Below are 19000 nucleotides of genomic sequence, written 5' to 3' on the forward strand. Positions count from 1 at the left end.
CACTACAGACAGTCTCAGAGACCAGCCGAAAACTGACAGTGGAATGAAACCATTTACCTGTACTGACTGTAATAAAAGCTTCAGTCAGAAAGAACAATTCACAAAACACAAGAGAATCCACACCATTGAGCTATTTCCATGTAATGAGTGTGGTAAAAGCTTTAGTAGAAAGGGAAGACTGATCACACACCATAAAATCCATACAGGAGAGAAGCTATTTAAATGTAGTGAGTGTGGTAAAAGCTTTACTGAGAAGAGAGCACTGACCATACACCAGAGAATCCACACAGGAGAGAAACCATTTACATGTAGTGAGTGTGGTAAAAGCTTTATTGAGAAGGGAACACTGAACAGACACCAGAGACAACACACAGGAGAGAAACCATTTACATGTAGTGAGTGTGGTAAAAGCTTTACTGAGAAGGGAGCACTGACCAATCACCAGAGAGTCCACACAGGAGAGAAACCATTTACATGTAGTGAGTGTGGTAAAAGCTTTATTGAGAAAGGAACACTGACCATACACCAGAGAATCCACACAGGAGAGAAACCATTTACATGTAGTGAGTGTGGTAAAAGCTTTAGTAGAAAGGGAAGACTGATCACACACCATAAAATCCATACAGGAGAGAAGCCATTTAAATGTAGTGAGTGTGGTAAAAGCTTTAATGAGAAGAGAGTACTGACCATACACCAGAGAATCCACACAGGAGAGAAACCATTTACATGTAGTGAGTGTGGCAAAAGCTTTAGTAGAAAGGAAAGACTGATCACACACCAGAAAATCCATACAGGAGAGAAGCCATTTAAATGTAGTGAGTGTGGTAAAAGCTTTATTGGGAAGGGAGCACTGACCAAACACCAGAGACTCCACACAGGAGAGAAACTGTTTACGTGTAGTGAGTGTGATAAAAGCTTTATTGAGAAGGGAGCACTGACCATACACCAGAGACAACACACGGGTGAGAAACCATTTACATGTAGTGAGTGTGGTAAAAGCTTTACTGAGAAGAGAACACTGACCAATCATCTGAGAGTCCACACAGAAGAGAAACCATTTATATATAGTGAGTGTGGCAAAATCTTTAGTAGAAAGGAACAATTGACCACATACCAGAGACGCCAAACAGCAGTGACCAATCACCAGAGATTCCACACAGGAGAGAAACCATTTACATGTAGTGAGTGTGGTAAAATCTTTATTGAGAAAGGAACACTGACCATACACCAGAGAATCCACACAGGAGAGAAACCATTTACATGTACTGAGTGTGGCAAAAGCTTTAGTAGAAAGGGAAGACTGATCACACACCATAAAATCCATACAGGAGAGAAGCCATTTAAATGTAGTGAGTGTGGTAAAAGCTTTATTGGGAAGGGAGCACTGACCAAACACCAGAGACTCCACACAGGAGAGAAACTGTTTACATGTAGTGAGTGTGATAAAAGCTTTCTTGAGAAGGGAGCACTGACCATACACCAGAGACAACACACGGGAGAGAAACCATTTACATGTAGTGAGTGTGGTAAAAGCTTTACTGAGAAGAGAACACTGACCAATCATCTGAGAGTCCACACAGAAGAGAAACCATTTATATATAGTGAGTGTGGCAAAATCTTTAGTAGAAAGGAACAATTGACCACATACCAGAGACGCCAAACAGCAGAGAAGCCATATACATGTACTGAGTGTGGTAAAAGCTTTAGCGTAAATGGAAAGCTGATCATACACCAGAGAATCCACACAGGAGAGAAGCCATTTAAATGTAGTGGTTGTGGTAAAATCTTTAGTAGCAAGGGATATCTGACTGTACACAACAGAATCCACACAGGAGAAAAGCCATTTAAATGTAGTGAGTGTGGTAAAATCTTTAGTAGAAAGGGAAAATTGACTACACACCAGAGACTCCACACAGGAGAGAAACCATTTAAATGTAGTTAGTGTGGTAAAAGCTTTATTGAGAAGGGAGCACTGAATAGACACCAGAGACAACACACGGGAGAGAAACCATTTACATGTAGTGAGTGTGGTAAAAGCTTTACTGAGAAGGGAACCCTGACCAATCACCAGAGACTCCACATAGGAGAGAAACCATTTACATGTAGTGAGTGTAGCAAAAGCTTTAGTACAAAGGGAAGACTGATCACACACCAGAAAATCCATACAGGAGAGAAGCCATATACATGTACTGAGTGTGGTAAAATCTTTATTAGTAAGGGATATCTGACTGTACACATCAGAATCCACACAGGAGAAAAGCCATTTAAATGTACTGAGTGTGGTAAAATCTTTAGTAGAAAGGAAACATTGACCATACACCAGAGAGTCCACACAGGAGAGAAACCATTTACATGTAATGAGTGTGGTAAAAGCTTTATTGAGAAGGGAGCACTGACCATACATCAGAGACTCCACACAGGAGAGAAGCCATATACATGTACTGAGTGTGGTAAAAGCTTTAGCGTAAATGGAAAGCTGACCATACACCAGAGAATCCACACAGGAGAGAAGCCATTTAAATGTAGTGAGTGTGGTAAAATCTTTAGTAGAAAGGAATATCTGACTGTACACAACAGAATCCACACAGGAGAGAAGCCATTTCAATGTAGTGAGTGTGGTGAAAGCTTTATTGAGAAGAGAACACTGAACAGACACCAGAGACAACACACGGGAGAGAAACCATTTACATGTGGTGAGTGTGGTAAAAGCTTTACTGAGAAGGGAACACTGACCAACACCAGAGATGCCACACAGGGGAGAAACCATTTACATGTAGTGAGTGTGGTAAAAGTTTCATTCAGAAAGCAAAACTTATAAGACACCAAAACAACCATTTAGGAGTGAAACCATTTTCATGCCCTGTGTGTGGTAAAAGTTTTATTGAGAAGGGAGCACTGACCAAACACCAGAGAATCCACACAGGAGAGAAATGATTTCTATGTTATTCATGGCAAAAACTTTAGTAGAAAGCAAACTCTGACCACACACTTCAGAAAACCCACACAGGACTGAAAAACTTACAGGTACTGAGTGTGGTAAAAGCTTCACTGGGAAAGGAAAACATATAAGACACCAGAAAATCCAATTACTCTGTGAATCGTATGGAGAGACAGAAGATCCTGAGGCAGGAACAAATGCAGTCCGAGAACAAGAACATGTGGCAGAAGAATCCAGACCTATTTTCCATCATGTTGAGAGCTACAGGCTTCATCGAAAAGAATTTCCAACCACACCTGCATAGGCTGCCTGTACATGTTACATTTTATGAACCCCAAAAGGAAGCTCTCTGTAGTATGATGGAAGTTCTACAGCGAATGTTAGCAGTAAACTTGAGATCCTACTCCACATACCCTGGCCTAGGAGTGAGGTTCATTCCTGTCATAGTATGCGGAAAACTAACTCATCTGGAGAAATTGCCATGAGTGAAACTATATGTATGTACTGAGTGTGGTAAAAACTTTAGCTAGAAGTGCACTAATTTAGAGCGTGTTAACTGCTCATGCCCATTATATTCCTAGGGGCATTTTAGCATTTAGCACGCGCTGAAATCCAGTAGTGCACCTTAGTAAAGGAACCCCTAAATGTATTAACCCCCACCCCCCATTTACAAATCTGCCTGGCAATATAGATCCAGCCCATTCAAAGTGAATGGGCTGTGTTGGTATTACTACACCGACAGCCGCTAGCTCGGCTTTGTAAACGGGGGTAAGTGTGGTAAAGGCTTCAGCTAGAAAGTATACTTCACAGTGCAGAAGTCATTCATGAGAGAAACCATGTACATGCACTGAATGTGGTAAAGCCTTCTTTCGGAATGCTCAAATAGAGTGGGAACAGATAAGTGTTACTCCAGGAAATGTACAGGGATCAAGCCCGGACACATGAATAGTTAAGGAGAGGAGAACTGAAAACTATGGATGAGAGATTGATAGCTGCAGCCCAGGACAGCGGATTATGGACTAGATGGTTCACAGCGAGTAGAGAGAAAAAACTGGTACAATTGACATCTCATAGCTGGCTGTGAAGTGCTGGTGGCAGTAATGTTTTATACAGAAAGGCATAGCAAGGTGGCACATCTCATTCACTGGCAACTCTGTAAAATCTTGAGTTTTTCTTTCCTTTGCTTATTTTCTATTTTTATTTTTTAATGATTTTATGTAAACTGCCTAGAAGCATCACTTTGCAATGGACTATTAATTCTTATAAATATATAAAATTACAAGATAAATGTACCAGAAAAGCATCGGAATCATGATCCTGAAAAAATTTGAGGAAAACAGAGGTTATGATAACCTGGAATATCCCCATCCTGACCAATAAAAAACATTAACATTGATTATAGAGGTGTCAGTCCTGAGCGATTACTTTATGAATTGCATGGAGGAGAGCGAAGATCCTACAGTATCAAGAAATGCAGACAGAAACCAAGAAAATGTGACAAGCTATAGAAATATTTCCCATCGCTTGATTGAAAGAAATGTTCAAACACAGCTTGATAAGTTGCCTGTACGTGCCCCCCTTTTATCAAGCCATTCCAGAGGCTGTGTGAAATCCTGTCCCATGCCCCTGGGGAGGGGAAAACACTTTAGCCCTAGAGGCTGGAATAAGAGAGACAATCAGACTTAGATATAGGCGCAACCAGTAAAAATCTTTATTGGTATCTCACTAAGCCAATACAAAATAATTGTTCTCTCTGGAGCAGGTTGTCACCCAGTAGCCAGCCGCACTGAACCTGCTATCGAGCGGGGTATAAATGCTATAAATAAATAAATAACAAAACTCAGCAAAAACCTTCCTAGCCATCACATATATACTGTTGTAAGTTTCGTTTCTCCTAAATCATGTGATTTCTCCTAAACTAACTTGGGATCATATATGGATTTTCCTGTAATATTCTGTTATTTTTTATATGTATACATAAATGGCAATTTCCTACATTGTATCATCCTCTTGTCTTGTGTTCACATGCACACGTTGTGGCAATTGGCTAATTCCATGATCACAGCGTGGAAAACGGCTAACAAATAAGTAGTATGAAACATCTGGTGTCCTTCCTCTCTGAACACATATTTCTGTTGGAACATCTTGGAGTCTGCAGAGTCCTCAGTCTTTCATCACCACCAAGGTTATATCCATGTGTATCTGCCATATATGGGCCGCATAACCTCAGTTCCTCCTAAGAGTCACCTTGATATGTAACATGTACTTTGCATTTACTGAGAAAGCACTGTAGCTTACATGCAGCTGCAGGAAGGAACTAAAAATATGCTTACGTCAGCAGAGCCACATTACAGGCCTAGTATAGGAAGGAATATACAGCTGCCTCACAGCAATGCCGACAGAACACATTCAAAGTGAATGAGCTTTGTCGGCATTACCGCGGCTTGATAAAAGGGGCCTTAGTGAATCAACTTTTAAAGGAAGGAACATGCATGTTCAATTAGTTTATATTGTGTAAACTCCTTTATTAAAGGGACCAACATTAGATTCTAAACAATACTTAAATTATAGACCTGAGGCAGTACTTGGGATACAATTACAGGATTATTTACACCAGCATCATCTATTAGACAGTTGGGTTTCCCGCCTTGACTTTAACACAGAAACAGTGCTATTAGCATTATTGACAGACCTAAGATGTAATTTAGACAAAGGCAGTTAGATCTGTCAGTGGCCTTTGAGTTAGTAATCATGACACTCTTTTGATTTGATTATCTTATTTGGGAGTGTCAGATAGTTTCTATAAGTGGTTTGCAGGGTTTTGCAACACCATAATCTACAGGTAGCTTGGAATGGATCTCTTTCTTACTCATAGAATATTGACCAGGGTGTCCCTCAGGTTCCCCATTGTCCCCTATCCTAGTTAATGTCTACTTGAGTGAGTTCCATCAGTTATTGTCCTCGTCTGAGATAAATTACTTTTCTTATTCTGTTGATGTTGGTAATTCCTGTGATAATATACTTTTCAAGAGACTGTGTAATGGAAGTGAATTTTAAAGATTGTTTTTCAACTCTGTCTTTGACCAAAATTAACTTTTCTTGTAAATACAAAAATAAGTTGGAATGCAGAAGATAAGACACAGCTCTAACTAATTTGGTATGTGAAGGGGAGGATGGCACTTATTTCCCAGGCCCAGCTTGGCCACCTGGACTTGGGAAGCATGTAACCACGTTCCCACAGACCTAAGCAGAGAAGCATTCTGTAATTTTCCTTAGAAGCATTCTGTAACTTTCCTTAGCTCTGGACATGAGCTAAGAGCCTAATAAAAAGGGAGGGCTTGTCACAGCAGAGTCAGGGTTCATCTGTGAGCAGATGTGCTGTGCAGAGGGTTTGTTCCTGGTTGTAAGGAGACTTTGAGCCTTCGCTGTAACGGACCTCCCGGCTGATGAGATAAGGGCCTGAGCTTCCTGACCAGTGATGTTGTATGTATAGTGTATGTATTATTTCTTTCCTGGTCTAAGAACTCTTGGCATTGCTTAGATGAAGAGATCAGTGATGTAATGATTGTTTATATAGCTAATCATTGTGTGTATACAGCTAATCGTTGTATATGTCAACCATTGTATATATCCTAATCATTGTAGAATTTAGCTCCTCTAATAAAGGTTTTCATTTACTTATTACAAATCCAAAAGAATCCACGGTAATTATTGAGCAGTCTGTGTTAGTGAGACAGGCTGTAAATCCAATGCAGTTCAGACTGCCGCATTGATGACATCTTTCATTATATCTCTCGATGGATGCTAGTGAACAATTTAAAGATTTATCCCGGTAAAATTAGTATTTTGTGGGTTGGGGGCAAAGATGTGGTGATACCAGGCATGACAATATAATTGTCAGATGCTGAGATTTCACTTCAGAGCGGTATCAAAATCTTGGGGGTAACATTGGACTCTACTTTGAGCATGAAAACACATTATTATTATTAGCATATAGCGCTACCAGACGCACGCAGCGCTGAACACCTGACACATAGAGACAGTCCCTGCTCAAAAGAGCTTACAATTTAAATGATACAGACAGACAAGACAGTTACGGGTGAGGGAAGTAATGGGTGAAATTGTTCAGAAATCTTTTTTAAAACTCAAACATCTCCATAGAATTAAGCCTTTTCTGGAACAGTCACATTGAAGAATGGTATTGCAGGCTACAATAACCCATCAAGTAGACTACTGTAATATAGTCTTCCATATCATCATGCTGATCAATCCATAGACTGGTGGGTTGTGTCCATCTACCAGCAGGTGGAGATAGAGAGCAATCCTTTTGCCTCCCTATATGTGGTCATGTGCTGCTGGAAACTCCTCAGTATGTTCTCTATCTCAGCAGGTGGTGGTCACACACAGCAGCAGCTCTGGCTAGGTCTCCAAGCCTAATCTTTAGGTTTTGTTGAGTACCTGGGGTTGAGGGCTCTTCTTGAGCAAGTGCAAACCTGGTGGTGCCAGGTCCCTCCTTTTCTCCCCCTCCCGCTGGCTCCGTTAAAAAAAAAAAAAAAAAATTTGGACGTCCTTAAGGGCGTTATTTCAACGTTTATTTCAACGTTTATTGCAGCTACTCACTGGGACACCAGTTCGTTACAGCTCGGAGCGAGAAGCAGGTAATTTTACCTTTTTATAGCGGGCAGGGGGTTCCCCGATCGATCTCACACGTGGCCTATGGCGTTGGAGGGCGAGGGCGCGAAGAATCGCTCCCCGACCGCGTGTGCGCTTCTAGCGGGGATGCGGGGGTCTTAAAGTCTGATTCGCCCTTGTTGGGTGTCAGTTTGGAGGCCGGTCAGTGTCCCGGTTCTTCCTCCGGTGTGGCGGTTTTTCCCGCCATAAACGCCCATCCCCCGCTGCTCGCCTCCGCCATCTTGGCCAGCCACTCTGCTCGGAAGGCTTCTCTGGGGCCACCCTTGAGCTGGGAGACGTTAATGCCATAGCCGCCCTTGATTTGGCAAAAAAAGCGGCTAAAGTTAAGTGCCGTTCTTCCCACGCGGCTCCTTCGCGGAGTGTCACGCCGGACGCCATCTTGGATGCGCAGCATGTTTCTCCCCCGCTCTTGCGAGCGCCAGTTGAGGGTGCGTCTAGGGCTGTGGCCCAGGCTGTTGAAGTGCACAATCTGGGGGGTTTTCTCCCCCTAGTTTATTTTGCTGCTGCATCAGGTCTTCCTTATGCAAAACGCTGCCCCTGCTCCCTTGGCCGATAAAGGGGTTGAGGCCCCCGGACGTAAACGCCCTCGGGTGGATTCCCAGGCCCTAGAGGACTCTGTCTCCTCTGATGTAGATGAGGGCAGCGTATCTGAGTTCTCCCAACGGTCCTTTGGGGATTCCTTGGAGGAGACGGATTCCCGCTCGGATGGAGCGGATGACCCCTCTGCAGCGCGGATCTTTCGCTCAGAGGATTTGCCCAACCTGTTAGTGCAGGCCATGAGCATTTTTTGAAGATTTCCTCTCCAGAGGACGTCTCTCCTTCAGCCCCTGTTGGCTCCGCCATTATGCTGGGGACGAAGCGCCCGCCTAGAACCTTCCACGTGCATGATGCCATGCACACCTTAATTTCGGCTCAATGGGATGTCCCGGAAGCGAGCCTCAAAGTGGCTAGGGCTATGTCCCGCCTCTATCCTTTCCCTGAAAGTGAACGGAAGGCCTTTCTTTGGCCTACCGTGGATCCTTAATCACTGCGGTGACTAAGAAACGGCGTTGCCAGTGGAAGGTGGCACGGCCCTAAAGGACGCCCAAGACAGAAGATTGGAGGCGGCTTTAAGGTCGTCCTTTGAGGCGGCTGCCTTAAGTTTGCAGGCCTCAGTTTGCGGCTCCTATGTGGCCAGGGCGTGCCTGACAATTGTGCAGCGGGCTTCCCCCTCGGATCCTTCCTTGAGGGCTGATTGGCCGGCCCTGGAATCGGGCTTGGCTTATTTGGCAGACTTACTGTATGTTGTCTTGACAGCCTCAGCTAAAGGTATGGCTCAGACAGTCTCTGCGCGGCGGTGGCTTTGGCTGAAGCATTGGTCTGCGGACCACGCCTCTAGTCCCGCCTGGCTAAGTTGCCTTTTAAAGGCAAGCTGCTCTTTGGGGTCGAGCTGGACAAAATTTGTGAACCGATCTTGGCACGTCTAAGGGCAAGAGGTTACCAGAGGTCAGGGCTCGGGCCAGTGCTCGCCCGGTAACTCCAGAGGACGGTTCAGGAAGCCCGTCGGTACCGTCCCGGGGCAAGTCGGGCTCCTCTGCCCCCTCTTCCTTCAAGAGGAACTTCTCCCCCAAGCAGCATTCCTTTCACAGAGACCGCCGTCCCGGAGGTGCGCCCTCCGGTCCTCCCCCAGGGTCTCGTACCCAATGACGGGGTCCTGTTCCATGGCCCAGTGCAGATTGGAGGACGCCTGTCCTCGTTTCTGGGTCGAGTGGACCAGGGTAACTTCAGACGCTTGGGGCTGAAGTCATCAGAGACGGCTACAAGCTAGAGTTCTGCCGACCCTTAAGAGACAGGTTTGTACTCTCTCCCTGCAAGGTCTCCAGTCAAAGCTGTGGCAGTGCAGCAGACCTTGGACATCTGATCCGCCTGGGTGCGGTCGTTCCGGTGCCAGAAAATCAGCTTGGCAAGGGACGTTACTCCATTTACTTTGTGGTACCAAAGAAAGGAGGTTCTGTACGGCCTATCCTCGACCTCAAAGGGGTCAATCGGGCCTTGAAAGTTCGGCACTTTCGCATGGAGACTCTCCGCTCTGTATAGCGGCAGTGAAGGCAGGGGAGTTCCTGGCATCCTTGGACATCAAGGAAGCGTACTTGCATATTCCCATCTGGCCTCCTCATCAACGCTTTCTGCGTTTGCAGTCCCTGGGCCGACACTTCCAGTTCAGAGCCCTCCCGTTCGGGTTGGCTACTGCTCCGTGGACCTTCTCCAAAGTAATGGTGGTCATCGCGGCCTTTCTGCGAAGGAAGGAGTACAAGTCCATCCTTATCTGGACGACTGGTTGATCCGAGCCCCCTCTTATGCAGAGTGCGGCAAAGCTGTGGACCGGGTGGTTGCTCTTTTGAGCTCCCTGGGGTGGATCATCAACTGGGAGAAAAGCAAGCTGCGCCCGACTCAGTCCCTGGAGTATCTGGAAGTTCGATTCGACACCCAAGTGGCAGAGTGTTCCTGCCGGACAATCGGATTGTCAAACTTCAGGCTCAGGTGGACCAGTTCCTAGTAGCCTCTCTGCTTCGGGCTTGGAACTATGTGCAGCTGTTGGGCTCTATGACGGGCCACGATGGAAGTAGTGCCCTGGGCCAGGGCTCATATGAGACCACTACAACACTCTCTGCTGCAGCGCTGGACTCCAGTGTCGGAGGATTATGCTGTGCGCCTTCCCTTGGGACCCAGCAGTGCGCAAGGCGCTGAGCTGGTGGCTGAAGACAGACAAGCTGTCTGCAGGGATGCCTCTTGTGACCCCGGAGTGGATTGTCGTCACGACGGACGCCTCTTTGACGGGCTGGGGAGCCCACTGTTTGGGAAGGACAGCGCAGGGGCTCTGGTCTCCTGCAGAGGCAAAGTGGTCTATCAACCTCCTGGAACTCAGAGCCATTCGGTTGGCGCTATTGCAGTTCCTCCCGATACTGGTGTTGAAGCCAGTACGGGTCTGTCGGACAATGCCACGGCTGTGGCCTATGTCAACCGCCAGGGAGGTACCAAGAGCGCCCCTCTAGCCAAGGAGGCCATGAATCTATGCCAGTGGGCGGAAGCGAGCCTGGAGCAGCTGTCAGCGGCCCACATTGCCGGAGTCATGAATGTCAAGGCGGACTTTTTCAGTCGCCATACCTTGGATCCCGGAGAGTGGCAGTTATCGGCTCAGGCGTTCTTGGACAATCACGAAACGCTGGGGCCAGCCGAGCCTAGATCTGATGGCGTCATCGGCCAATTGCCAAATGCTGCGCTTTTCAGCAGAGGACGGGACCCTCGATCCCTGGGAGTAGATGCTGTTCTCCAACAGTGGCCGACACAGGAGCTTCTCTATGTGTTCCCGCCCTGGCCCATGTTGGGCAGGGTGCTAGACCGGGTGGCAAAGCATCTGGGCCGGATAATCCCTGGTGGGTCCGGATTGGCCCAGACATCCCATGGTATGTGGACTTGATCAGGCTCTCAGTGGACGACCCTCTGCGACTGCCAGTGGAGCAGGGCCTGTTGCATCGGGGTCCCATAGTGATGGAGGATCCCTCCCCCTTTGGTCTTACGGCCTGGCTATTGAGCGGCAGCGTCTGAGGAAGAAGGGCTTCTCAGACAAGGTCATCGCCACTATGCTGAGAGCGAGAAGCGCTCTACTTCTACTGCTTACGCCAGGGTTTGGCGTACCTTTGCAGCGTGGTGTGAAGCAGGCTCACTTTCTCCTTCACTGCTCCAATTTCTTCAGTGTTGGCGTTCCTGCAAGAAGGTCTGGAGAAAGGCCTGTCGCTCAGTTCCCTTAAAGTCCAGATAGCGGCTCTGGCTTGCTTCAATAGGGCCGGGGTACCCAAAACAACACAAACAGGAAAGAGTGGCTGGCAGGCAACCAGAAAGAAAGCACAGAAGGCTGAAGTGCCACAATTACAAGAGAAGCTAAAATTTACCCCCCCCCCCCCCCCAGAAAACGTACAGAGGTTCCTCAGAACCCATAACTAGAAAAAAACAATTAAATTAACCCTTTAATTCCCAGGCGCCTACGTACCAAAACCCACAATTAAAAACAACAAGAAAGTTTTGGGCCACCAGACCATTACTTTTAGCCTAGTAGTCCCCAAACCTGATGGACCACCGCTTGATCTGGTCCCGAAGGTCCTCCTGCAGAAAAAAACCCTGGGAACCGCAAATATCTCTGGAATTCCGGCTGGGCAGCTCTAAATAATCGAGTCCCTGGCTTGACCTGAGGCCCAACCGGAGCTCCAGAGACGTACTGAGCATGTGCAAACTCTTGCACATGCTCCGCCTGTCCCCTCCTGGCAAGCTAGGCCTAAAGCCAGCCATTTCATGCCAGGTCCCTGCCTGATTCCCTTCACTCATGGCTGGACACCAATGCCCACCTGGATTAGGCCGAAAATGGACCTGAAGGCCCCCGGACCTCCCAGTCCGCATCGGGACACCCCCCCCCCCCCCCCCGGACAACAAAACGTAGCCCTGGCCACCGGAGCAGCTACTGGCCACCAGGAATATTTTCATGGCCAATGATGGCCAGAACAGCCACTGGGATAAACACAAAGGAATCCTGTTTAGAAGGAATGGATCTACTGAATCTTAGCAGAGATTGGGTTGCAACGCCAGTAATTGGAAGGAAAGCCAATACTGGGCAGAGTTCTACAATCTATGCACGGATCATGGGTGTAGACTGGGGGGGCGAGGGGGGCAATGCCCCCCCAACCGACGACCGACGTGATAGCGCTAGTAGTTTAAAAAAAAAAACAAGCAGGCAGGCGCTCGTCTCCGTCCGCTTCACTTCCCTGCCCTCTCTGTCGGCGTCCCGCCCGAAAGGAAATGACATCAGAGGAAGGCGGGACACAGACAGAGAGGGCAGGGAGCGAAGCAGACGGAGACGAGCGTATCTGTCTACCCCCTCTCTTCCTCCCTCCCTCCGGCACAGGCAGCAGTCTTCTTCAGCTTCTCTGTGTTCCTGGCAGCGGTAGTGATGTACACACTGCCTTCGGCTCTGCCCCGAAGCCTTTTCTTCAAGTTCCTGTTCCCGCATAGGTGGAAATGAAAATCTGTGAAAAGAAAATTATTAGATTCATAAGACAACAAGCATTTACATGGAAACTTATGAAGAAGGTTGACCCTAGGGCTAGAACTCTCGGTTTAAGAGCCAAACGTTCCTTCCTTCTCGACTGAGTCTCTCAGGACAAATCAGGAAAAATAGATATCTTTCCCCCCCCCCCCCCCCCCCCATGAAAACTTCATTCATATGGCGAAAAATATAAGCTTAGTATATTCATTTTATCCATTTCAAAAGCGAAGGAAACTAACAATGTAGCACGTTCTGATTCCACAGATGTTTCTAGAAATTCAGTAAGATTCAAAGACTCTTTAGGTGGTTTTTCAGATACACTCAAATTTCTTTTTATATAATAACTTTTTGTAACTGGTGGATAATATCATCTGTGAAACCCAGAACTTCTGAGAAATATTTCTTGAGTAATTCCATAGGAGAGATGAATGCTGATACTGGAAAATTCAGAAACCTTAAGTTGTTTCTTTTAAGTTGATTTTCCAGTGATTCCATTTTCCTAGCAGAAACATTTTTCCTCTTTAATCAAGATGTTATGACTCTTTAGAGGAGGTCAACTCAATTTTTTCTAGATCATTCTTTTGACCTTCAACTTTAGTGGACAATTGCAAGAATTGTTTTTCAGTTCTACCGTCTCTCCTTGTAGAGAGTGTGAGATTTTCTTAAGGACAAGTTCACACCCTTGTATCGCCTCCCAGAGAGTGTCCAATGTGACTGTCATGGGTCTTACCGGGACGCAAATACCTCCGGAAGCGCTTTCTTGGATCTGGACAGGCGACAAAGTCACCCTCGAGCCCCCTCCGCTTGCATGGCTGACTAAACCCAGATCGGGCATCGCCACACATGCGCTAACCACAGCACTGCTTCCGGTTGCGGCGGGGTCAGGCCCTGCAAGGGAGGACTAAGAGTAACTCCCTCGAGCTGCTGTTCGCAGTTGGAGGTGTGATTATCGCTGAGGTAGCCTCTAGATTCTCCAATGCCCGGATTCCATAAACCTCCAAGGTAGGTTGGCGTACGATGGGGTTCCCAACCGGTCCCGAGGAGGCTGGGGTACCGGTTTTCCCCTTTCTCTTCCCCATTTCCTGGGGACGCGTCGAACAGCCGAAAACCTAGTTTGGGGTGCAGGAGCTCTCTGGGCCTGCGACCGCTCTCTACAGCGCCATCTGTGTTTTGTGCTCTTTCTTTCTACACTAAAAACTAAGTAAATAAGTAAACAATACAGATGACCAAATTTCAGTGAGGATATCCTGTTTCCTGATGGGTTCATCTTAAATGTTGTTGTAATCTGCTTTGGAAGTCTGGTGTTATAAAGATGATGGAATATATTGAAATTAACTGAAGTTGAATTAACTCTCCTGTCAGTGGGGCACATGGAATCACATCTTCATCTGTTTTGTAGAACTTTACCTTTTAGATACACAAGTGGATTATTCTGTTGTTTGATCATGTTTCAAGGACAAGTGGTTTATAAGTCAAACAAAAAGAAATATTTTGTTTCATGTAGATCTCTTTTGGTTAAACAGAAATGGGCAAAAGGCCCCTTATGCAGCCCATCGGTTTTCCTTATATTTTGTTCTTGTGATGACTTATTGTGCCAAAACTGAAAACTCTTATCTCTGTCTGGTGATAATAAAAGGAGCTCACTGTGAACACTGTCCACCCTAAAATGTTGTTTTGTGGCTGTACATGAAGAATTGTGACATTGAATAAACATTGTATGTTGTGTCCCAAGTCATATTACATCCTAAGGTTATATAATCCTTTCAAGAAATCCATAGGTTTACTTGCTTTGAGTGTATGGGGATGACGACTGCACGGGGAAGGGGAAACTTAGATTATCCTAAGTGGCTTCAATCTTTTGACGTCACTTGGTCTCCTACCGATTAAACCTCCTTGGTGCTGCCTTTCTCTGTCTGCACTCATTCACTGCATGTGCCGCCCAGGTTCTATGATGTAACTCACAAGGAGGTTAGACTGAAAACACAGCACGCAAGTAGAGGGGAAACCACGCCCCTCCCATTGATTGGTCACAAGACTCTGAGGCAGGGGGAGTGGAGGACAAGAAGATCCCGCCCCTCCGACACTGTGATTTGTCAGATTCCACCTAGGGCGGTCCTAATGGTCCAGGGGTTCCTTCCTGCTTCTCTCTGATTCTCATTTCCCAGCACTGACCCAACAAAGCCCAGATCTGCCCCCAGGGATGAAGGGCAGGAGGATGGCTGTTGGGGTTTGTGCTGAGCAGGTAGGAGACTGGCAGGAGGTGGGCAGCAGGGGATGCAGTGCCAGGCAATGCCACACATACAGAAGGCTCTTCTTCCTCATTCTCCTCCCCTCACACAGCAGCTGCTGCTCTTCTTCCTGATTCTCCTCCCCTCACTGGCAGGAGTGTGGGCAGCAGGGGATGCCAGTGCCAGGCAATGCCACACACACAGAACAAGAAGTGAGCCTGGCACTGCTCAATCCATTCCCTCTCTCTGTCATTTTCTGCTTCCTGACATCTCTTTACATTCTCCTTTCTCTCTCCCTCTTCCCTTCCTTTCCCTCCCTCTGGCTCTGCTTCCTGATTCTCTCCTGCTTTACCAGACTTTCACATTCTGCTTGTGGAATGGGTAGAGGTGAAATGTCCTCTATCCAAAATACCAGGACTACGGGGTACGCAATGAATCTACTAAGTACTATAACTTTAAAAACAAATTGGAGAAAACATTTCTTCACTTAACTTGTGACATGTACTGTAATGGGCAACGTTTTTGTTGGTATTTTAGGATGTTTTAGCAGCATTTGATACATCGATCATGTCATTGTGATAAACCAGATTGAAATCTATTGGAATATGGGGTACGGTATTGAAATGGATGGTGGAGGTTTTTGTGTTATACAAGGTAATGATGTGTCAGAATCAAGTCTTTAATAACTGGTGTCTCTTCTGTTCTTTAATACCTCTTAGTCGGTTTGCTTAATTATTTGGTGTATAATTCAGACTATATTCAGACAAGATAGTTTGATTCCATTGGAGAAAAGTGTTGGAGATACGTTTGCCAGATTGAGGTTAATATGCAATCTATTAACTTCTGGATGTCTTCAAATAGTCCTTAATTAAATTATTAACAAGACTCAGATTTTATTACTTACAACACGTGATTGCACCTGATAATTCTAGTGTTTCAGTTTGAAAATGAATCAATTCCTATATCGTTCTGTTGAGATAGAAGTAAGATTGTTACATTGCTGGTTTACCAGAACAAGTTGCCAATGCGAATAAGAAATATTAAAGAATTTAAAAAAGAGCTCAGGACATGGGTATTTATGCCGACTTACAGCTGGGATGATGATCTAGTACTTATTTCAGTATTTTGAGTTGAAGATATTTTGTAATTTTGTTCGGAATTTCAAGTTTGCCTTTAAATTACTTATGTGATTATGTAATCTGCCGAGAACCTTGGAGCTAGTTTTTTAAATTAATAAAGACGTAAACGTCTTCCTTTTCTTCTCTGGCAGTAACAGACGTGAGTGTGAGGTGCATCATTCTTATTCCTGAGGAAATTCTGCACAGGGTGAAGCCGGTGCTGAAACTGTCAATGTCGATTCCCCCAGAACTCACAAACTGAATCCTTCTCGCTCCCCCCACCAAGTAACGCACCTGCTCTCCTGTGGCCCCCACCTTGTGTTCCATTAATTTCTTGTCCTCTACTTCTCTGGCACTCACCACAACAGAGGGGAAGGAGGAGAACGTTTGCACGTTGAGTTCTGTCCTGCTCCTCTGCTGCCCTGGCTCTGACGGCTGAATTTGAACCATGGGGGCCACCGTAGAGGCTCATGGTTCAAATTTAGCAGTCAAAGTCAGCTGACGAGCAGGATCTGGCATGCAGCACTTGTGTAGGGCATCGGGGAAGGAGGGAATTAAGAGATAATGAATGGGTCAAGTCAAGCAGTACTACTTGGGAGAGCTTAGGGAGTGAGAGAGGGGATGAAAATGGCAAGCTGAGGAGGGGTGTAAACACTGAATGTGTGGATAGGGAGAAGGAGGGCAAGCCGGGGGTGCCATGGGTGAAATATGTGAGTGCAGTACCATGGCTGATTTTGGAGATTCCATAGGTGGGGGGAGTAGATGGGTGTAGGTGGATCTATGTACCAAAGGAGGGAGACAGAGAGCAGAGATGTATTGGCAGCATTCAGAAAGAGCTGCGGGGGTCTGTGTGCGTTAGGGTGGGTTTGGGACGGCTAGGATGCTGTGAGTGCTGGAGAGGTTGAGAGAACTGTGGTGGGTTGTGAGCAGGGGACTGTGTGGGGTGGGGGTTTTCTGAGGTATGCTGGGGGCAACAGGGATTTCAGAAGGAGAACTAGTGTATGGATGCAATGGGGTAGATATGAGAGAGAGCTCTGGGTATCTTTACTGTGTGTGTGGGGGGGGGGGGACAGATTGACAGAGAGTCATGGGATGTGTGCACACTGGGCGGAATGGCGAAAGACCTGGCAGAGGAGGTGGGATGCTGGAATGAGGGAAAAGAGAAATAAAGCTGGGGGGTTATCCTTCTTAGGGAGGGGTTCATACTAGTTGGAGACTGAGAATGCTGGGGGGGGGGGGGGGGGGGGGCGGGATTCAAGCCTCAGCTGGGAGGACAGTCTTAGGTGGAATCAGTCCCAGAGCATAGAAGAGCTGAGTGTTTATGCCAGAAGAATTCTACACAAAACATATTATAGATAAAGCAATTCTTTTTTTAATTTCAACGGTTTTTATTGATGATAATAAATATTGTGAACATAATTAATATATTTAAACACTTCGTAAACATAAGAACAGGTCACAGTTGCATATATACATCGTAACTGCATCATCAATATTTTCTAACACCCTTTTCTCCCCCCCTCCCCCGTTAACATCGTTACAGTGATCTTCTTACTTCATGGTGTCTAGTCTTTCCGAATGTTTCAATTATAACAATTTTTATTGGTGACAGAAGAAAAGGGACCCATTACAGCGGTCAACATATAAACATACATAATCAACTCTTCGTGTTAAACATCACACAATGAGCATATTCAAAGCAATTCTTTTTAATATTGCAGCTACAACCCCAAAACAAAAGCACGAGAGAGGTAACATGTCAGGAGCTGAAATCTAATGCATTCTGAGCACCTCCCTGTGTCCCTGAGTGTGTTTCTGGTTTGTGTTTCAGATGCGGGTGACGTTTTGAGGACATCACTGTCTCTTTCTCCCAGGAGGAGTGGGAATATTTAGATGAAGGGCAGAAGGAGCTTTACAGGGAGGTGATGAAGGAGAATTATGAGACTCTGATGTCTCTAGGTAAGGATTTCCTCTTATTCCCCCTGTTAAAATCCCTTCTCAATCACATTAAGGAGTGACTGGCAGTGGGTGAGTCTCAGTGCAGGATGCCTTGGGTGACCTAATGAGCGATGGCGAGGTGACCCACTCTATATACAATGCAAGCGAGCAAGAGGGAGTCAGCAACAGAAACCAAACAACACACAGAAGTCAAATGGACCATGGATGGACCTGACAGGCAAAGCCTTAGGCAGAAGGAAGCAAAGTTTATTGAAGGACCTGGCACGGCCTGTGTTTCAGCAAAGTGTCTGCGTCTGGGGTCTATACATACAAATAAAGCATTAACACTATTAGTACAGAAAATATAATTTATATAGTAAAAACTTACATATTAATTGTAAAAAATAAAACAAAAAGTCACAGTACAATACATTTATTCAAACACACGGCAAAACCTGAACAACCACAACATGACGCCCACCATGGAAGCCTAAGAGAACGTAAAAAAGGTTGTTTTACCTGCAGCGCATAATTAAATTGATGGTGCCAAAACGGGACCGAAGTAAGGCATGCAGTTAAACAGAGCATGCGCTTATCCGACATGCACTTAAATGGAGTGCACTGTATATAAATACACATACCCTCTCACAATAATATATATAAAACACACACACTCATCCTGTTACACACACTCTTACCCCAATTCCAAAAGATACCAAGAAAAAGACAAGTGAACTCAGCAATTACCGCCCAGTAGCATCTATTTCACTAGTAGTCAAACTGTTCGAAAGCATGGTAACCAAACAACTCGTTGATTACATGAACAAATACTCAATCTTACATGAATCACAATCAGGATTTTGCCCCCTCCATAGCATGGAAACAGTACTCATAACTCTCCTGGCCAAATTCAAGCAAGAAATAGCAACAGGCAAAAGCATTCTTCTCCTTCAATTCGACATGTCTAGTGCATTCGACATGGTAAACCATAATATTACTAAGGGGCTCATTT

The 19000-nt window shown here is 45.8% G+C and overlaps 1 pseudogene; it reads left to right on the plus strand.

Moving 5' to 3' along the window:
- LOC115459681 overlaps window positions 1-3717 on the plus strand; it is a 29063-nt pseudogene extending 25346 nt beyond the window's left edge.
- Window positions 3718-19000: the final 15283 nt, after the last annotated feature.

Source organism: Microcaecilia unicolor, unplaced genomic scaffold, assembly GCF_901765095.1.
Source record: "Microcaecilia unicolor unplaced genomic scaffold, aMicUni1.1, whole genome shotgun sequence".
Lineage (NCBI taxonomy): Eukaryota > Metazoa > Chordata > Amphibia > Gymnophiona > Siphonopidae > Microcaecilia > Microcaecilia unicolor.